We start from the raw sequence: 6850 nt of genomic DNA, 5'->3' as shown, positions 1-6850 counted from the left end.
CACACGTAACAAGGAAAGGTGCCGCCCTTCCCAAGGGCCCAAGAGGACATCTGCTCAAGGGCTGAGGTACATTACCGGCACTGGAACAAGAACACACTCGGTACCAGCTTCAGTTTACCCATCTGTTTATAAAGTCAAACCATAGGCAGTAGCTGACGCTCTCATTTCTGGCGGGGCTGAGATGCAGGAGCTGCATCACAGGGGGGTGGCCCCAATAAAGGCAGAAGGCTGTCCTCTCCCCTGAGAGAGCATGGCCATCATAATGGAAAGCTCATCTCTCACAGGAACCAAGGACAGTAAGAAGCCACTGCAGGCCATGCTAGTTAAAGCTGCCACTCAGGTGTCAGCAAGGCTGAACAGGGACATTTAGGAAGATTAGGAAGGCCCTGCTTTGTCTTGGGCCAGATCAAGTCTCTGTCAACTCTACAGTCAAAAGCTCAGGAATGGACAAGCATGCAAACTGAAGAAAACAGGCCAGCTGGATCCTGTGACCTGCCTACCCTTCCCTACACTACCACACTATACCTGGGACAGATGTTGCCATCAGGCCGAGCTCTGCTTCTGCCCTGTGTAAAATAGTGGCCTTCAGCCTTGCTTTGCTCTGAGCGACTGCACTCTGAGTACACAGGCTGATGCAGCATGACTCTGCATCTTGTGCACACAGCACCACCTGTCCAGCACAAACCACAGGGGCTGAGACTGCTTTTTTGTGGTAGTGTCAGTCTGTCTGTCCATCCGTCTACACACAAATGGTGTAAATGTTTTTGAAGTTGCCATTGATGGATCTGTAAGTTTGCTACAGAGTGGGAGCCCAGAGCCTGAGCTGGCAGGAAAGGGAAAAAGCAAAGGTGCAGGCCGTCCTCAGCGGGCGCCACCCACCCCAGCCCTCCCTGCACACCCTCTTGGTTGCCCGGCTGGTCTTTCCCTCCTGCAGCTTCCTCTGTGTACAGCCAGGCCAGGAATTCCCTATCTCTGCGCCTGTGTTCTCAGCTGTCGGGATTCGGGGGTCTTAGGTATGAGTGCTATCAGACTGTATCGAGTGGTGTGGTGCTGTCCCATGTCAGCTACAAGCTTGGGAACTGGGGCACAGTCCCCTTCCTCTGGACCCAAACATGCTTGGGTAAAGGTGTCCTCCAAAACCTCTGTCCCATATCAGGTGAGCACCTGACTATGTGACACAGGAAGGAGAGAAAAACAAAACAAAGGGACAGAGCACTCCAGTGGGGAGCGGCTACTGCCACTCCTCTCAGACCCCTCCCATTCTGATTTAGCTCTCTAAAACTTTTGCTAAAGGTAAATCTTACCTCAAGGTTGGTAAGCACACTGGGTATGATTAAACTCTGAAATCTTAACAAAGGGGTTCACGTAAAGCTCCTAACACTGGGGTTGACAGCTAAGAATCCACACATAGATTATCCTGTCAGTTTCAGGGATCAAACTCTGGTTGGCAGGCCTGGCAGTGTCTTTACCTACTGAACCATCTCACCAACTACTACTCTACCATTTACCTAGAGACAAGTGTTTGCTGTGTAGCCAAGGCTGGCGTAGAACTGGAGATCCTCCTGCCTTTGTTTTCCTGAGTACTGAGATTACAAATGTGTGTCATTTCACAGCCTGCTGGCTGCATCTGCCATTGAAGGAACTTGGTGGAGAGCCCTAAAAGAACCCTGTGACCCTAACTGGCCAGGAGAAATAAAAGGGCCTGGGCCCCCTCTCCCCACTAACCTTTTCTCTCTCCTAGTTAAGGTTGGGGGGTTTGTGGAAGGGAGATAGAGGCCTAAGCACCCCAAATAAAGTTGAGTTTTAAAAAAGTGCTACAGCTGGCTCTTCACTACAGGAAGTACCACTCAGTACATAAACCTCAGCCTGTTAGATAGCACCACCTGCCAAAATAAATAGAAAGACCTAATCCACTAAAGTCCAGAGTTCTGGAAAGTCTCTAAATGTACTAATCTGGCCTTTTGGCTTCTGTGGTTCCACTTCTGGTTATTTTTGTTAACTGAAGTATAAAAGTACAAAACTACACGTTTTATCTTTTTTTTTTTTTTTTTTTTTTTGAGACAGAATCTCTTCATAGCCCTGAAAATTATTCTGTAGACCAAACTGAAGTCAAAGCCACAGAACTCTACTTCTGCCTCCTGAGTGTGTTGTGTGATACCCACAGAGAGGACTGTTCAGACATGGACTTAGGTCATAGAAAGCATTTATTAGGTGCAACCACACTGGGTGCTTGGGATCCTAGTGTGCAACTAAGCCTTTCTCAGGGTAAGCTTTTAAGCACAAAAATCATATTCTACCCATAATATGATTTTTTTTTTGTTAACTGACACACTTCAGTTAACAAAAACAGTTTTATGTACTGAGTGGTACTTCCTGTAGTGGAAAGCCAGCTGTATTGCTCTTTTTAAAACTCTGCTTTGTTTGGGGTGTTTAGGCCTCTACCTCCCTTTCACAAACTCCCCAACCTTAAATAGGAGAAAGAAAGGTTAGTGGGGAGAGGGGGCCCAGGCCCCTTTACTTCTCCCTGCTAGTTAGGGTCACGGTGTTCTTCAAGGGCTCTGTACCAATCTCCATCAACTGCAGACGCAGCCAGCAGGCTCCTCCACACCACTGGGCCCCGAAGCGTCTGTCTGCTCCAAACCGCCACACGCCAACACCAAACAGCACACAGAACATCTCCTGGTCTCTTTCTCAGCCTCATATTTACAATCTCAGAGTCCTAGACCACACCCCTCTCCATGTTGCATGCGGAAGGCGGTTCACAGCTGCCAAAAGCCATGCTCCACATGTGACAATTAACAGGTGTGGACAAATTATATCCCAACTAAAATCCCACACATGGTTAAAGCAAAAGTATAATTTCCATAGCATAAAAAGAAACCAAAACTTCCATTACAACTTTGATCATGGAGACAGCTGTGCTAAGGTCTGGGGCCTGCTTACCAGTACTGGGTGGTATTAAAGGTAGGTATCACCAAGCGCAGCCCTTAGCCTTTTTTCCGAGATCTGAATATGCCTGTTATTCTTTGTCTTAGTTTCTATTCTATTGCTATAAAGAAGAACCATGACCAAGAAAACTTATCAAAGGAATCATTTAATTAGGAGCTCACTTACAGTTGCAGAGAATTAATCTGTGACCATGACAAAGGGAAGAATGGCAGCAGGCTCTGTGCTGGAGCAATAGCTGAGAGCTTCCGTCCTCATCCACAAGGCAGAGTAGAGAGACTAGGCAGGGCTTCCGAAACCTCAAAGCCCACCCTCCGTTACACACTTCCTTTAGCCAGGCTACACTTCCTAACCCTCCCTTTACAGTTCATTAACTAGGGACTAAACATTTAAATAGGTGAACCTATGGGGCCACTCTTACCACACAGCACACTCCATATTGTTTAAGTAGTGATTTTCAGCCTGTGCCTTGCCCTGGGTGGTTCAATTTACAAGCAGCATTTCCTCAATTTTTAGGACCATGTCCTGAATCATCTCCTAGCAATTATCCAAAGGCCCTCATGAGGATGGTTAAAAGGCACTGTCTCAGCCAGGCGCAGTGACACAGGCCTGTAATCCCTCCCAGTACTGGGGAGGCAGAGGCAAGTGGATCTCTGTGAGTTCAAGGTCATCCCGGTCTACAAAGAGAGTCAGGACAGCCAAGGCTATACTGAGAAACCCTGTCTCAAAGAAAAAGAAAAAAAAAGAAGAAAGAAAAAAAGAAAGAAAGGAAGGAAGTAAGGAAGGAAGGAAGGAAGGAAGGAAGGGAAAGAAAGAAAGGAAGAAAGAGAAAAATAAAAACGAAAGACAGCTGTCTCAACTCTCCAGCTCCTCCAGTTGCTTGATCTGGGGAAATAAAAGGGAAGCTGCCCTTTAATTCAAAGCTTCTTAAACTGTGGGTCCCCACAAGAGGTCATGTAACTGAAAATGGAGGAGTGAAAAGTCTAACAGTAGTAAGAGGTTCATAAACAGGCAATGACTAACGAGTGCAGAGCTCACTTAGGCTGCATTGTGCAAGTCCCAGAAGCCCGGGTTCCACCACAGGCACACTTTACACTGTGCATGCCATCATACCAAGTGACACCACGAGCTGGCACTGCCTAGAACACCCCAGCTCAGAGATGAGAACAGTGGATTCTATGAGCTGCAGTGTTCGTAGTGTACATACAGGTTTCTGCTTTTAATTACAGAAAGCCAGGACACTTAATATTTTCCTACATTGTCAAATTAGTAAGCTAAAGCCTAAAGGACTGTATCGTCATGATCATTTAAAAAACTGCTAGTTGATCCAGGCAAGGTAGCAAGTGCTTGTAATCCCAGCACTTGGGAGGGCAGAAAGAGGCAGGAGGATCAGGAGTTCAAGGTCAAGGTCAGTCATGGCAGAACATCAAATTCAAAGCCAGCCAGGGATACATGAGCCCAGTCTCAAAACAAAACAAAACTAAACAAAAATGTTGCATAATCCTAGAATGTGGGAAGTAGAGACAGGTGGAGTTCTCTGAGTTCCAGGCCAGCCAGGGCTACATACTGAGATACTATGTTGAAAAAAAAAAAATCGTGTAAGTTGATGACTTGAGTTTCATTAAAAAAAAAACAATCATTACAGGCATAGAAAGATGACTCAGAGGTCAAGAGCACTGGCTGCACTTCCAAAGGTCCTGAGTTCAATTCCCAGCAACCAGATGGTGGCTCACAATCATCTATAATGAGATCTGGTGCCCTCTTCTGGTGTGCAGGTGCACATGCAGGCAGTGAAAGGGTTAGACTAACTTTGCAACCTGTATGTCTTCTAAAGCCTATAGTTTTGAGTTTTAGGTCCAGGTTAAGCTAAAGCCTCTTAGTGCCTTTCCAGAGAACGGAGGAATGTGACCCTATCTATGAGGACAGATAGAAAAAAAAAAAAAAAGTGAGCAAGCAATGACCTTCACTCAGCAAAAAGAAGGACCAGACCCTTGTCTTTGAGATAGTGTTTCTTAGCAACCAACCCAGATGGCCTCATTCCTTCTTCTGAGTAGCTCCAGACGTCCAGCCAAAAGTCCGCAGCCCCTAATCTTCAAGGATGAGCTAACCACCCCCACCTTCAATTGCAGCTGCATCTGCACTTGGCAGGACTGGCCAAGCTTGAGCACCTAAGACTAACCAATTATCTTACTTTATAGCTTCCTCATCCAATCCTAAATTGCCAAGACTACAACTTCAAATCTCCCGCAATTTTTCTTTTAAAAACCTAAAGGCCTTTGTCTCCCAGTGCCACTCTTTGCTGACCGGCAGGGGTGACCCCATTGAGCAATGGTTAATAAACCTCTTGCTTTTGCAACGAGTCGTGGTCTGTGGGGTTTCTGGGAAGGGTGCAATCTTGAATTCCTGAGCTGTGAGACCCCAGGTCTTATAGCAGAACACTGTATACATGATAAATGTTTAAAAAAATCATTACATTTGACTTGTGATTAGGTCAAAATTTCCAACTGATATGGTTCTAAACATATTTGAATTAAAATCAAATATACTTTGATTTTAATAAAATCAAAATATCAACTCTGAAAAATGCTAAAGATACTATATGTTTGGCAGTAACAAATATTCAGCCAAGATTATTGATTTTTGTAAAAATAAACAAGCACACTCATAAGCCAGTTTGCTTTCATTTTTTAAGTGGTAAAATTGCATGTATATCAAAGAATTGTTTTTATTTGTTTATTGACTCTACATAGGCTTGGTTGTCCTAGAAGTAGAGCAGTTTGACTTCTGCCCTCCCAACAAAGAATCATTTTAACTTTAGGTTGAATATCAGTAAATGCTTGATTTGCATATGAAGTATTTTCCAGCGGAAAAGATTTAAGAAGCTTCACATACAGTATTCTATCTGCATGTACACCGCATGTCTGAAGAGGGCACCAGATCTTATAGATTGTTATGAGCTACCACGTGGTTGCCTGGAAATTGAACTCAGGACCTTTAGGGGAAACAGCCAGTGCTCTTAACCTTTGAGCCATCTCTCCAGCCCAAAAAGCTCCATATTAACTCATTTCCTTTTTTAAAAACTCATTCCTGGTGGAGATTGGAAACTTTTCTGGCTTTCACAGAAGCAAGAAAACAACTGAAGGTTTGACAAATGGTAAAGCTTTGCGGGTGGATCAGCAGCTGAGGCAAGGCACAGCTTCAAACCTTCCCACAAAATGACCTTCAGGGGTAAAAGCAGCTAGGCAGGCTCAGGCAGCTAGTGGCTACAAGGGGCACCCAAGCACTAGAGTAGCCTGCGGCCTGAAGGCAGGACCTCTGAGGCTGCTCCTGTGGTCTTGGCCGTGTTCCGCATCAAATGCTATTAGCTGGCATCGTCCCACAGTGTAAGTTTCTGCCTCCTCTGAATTTGACTTTCTAGTTAGACTTTAGGGTGAAATCAAAACCCTGGTATTGGGAAAACCAGGACTGACCCCACCACCACCTCACGTTACCAGCCCCAGGAACTAGGCCACAGGTCACCAATTCCACAAACAAATCCATAAAATTCCCCTACCCACGGAATAGCCTGGGGGTAACCACAGGAATTGGGGAGGTGTCTTATCTTAGGGAGGGGCATCTGTGCTGGGCAGCCCACAGGCCTTGTAGTAGTACTTTCCTGGCACGGAAACACCTAACATTCCTGAGGTCTATAGATAGTTTGCTCAGTGTTGGTTAGCCTCAATCACTGTGTAACAAGCTTGCCCTTGCTGAATGTCACCCAATCCTGTAACTAAACTGGCATTTCCTGAACTGTGCTGTAACCCTAAATAAAAATCCCTGTCTCCCTGAGCTTGGGGCTCAACGCTGGAGAACCGCTCTGTCAGTGTTGGGGATGGTGTGGGCCGGAGCTCGAGCTTGTAATAAA

Source organism: Psammomys obesus, unplaced genomic scaffold (assembly GCF_907164565.1).
Source record: "Psammomys obesus unplaced genomic scaffold, mPsaObe1.curated_primary_1811, whole genome shotgun sequence".
Classification (NCBI taxonomy): Eukaryota; Metazoa; Chordata; class Mammalia; order Rodentia; family Muridae; genus Psammomys; species Psammomys obesus.
The sequence above is the reverse complement of the archived record's forward strand: the minus strand, read 5'-3'. Positions refer to the sequence as shown.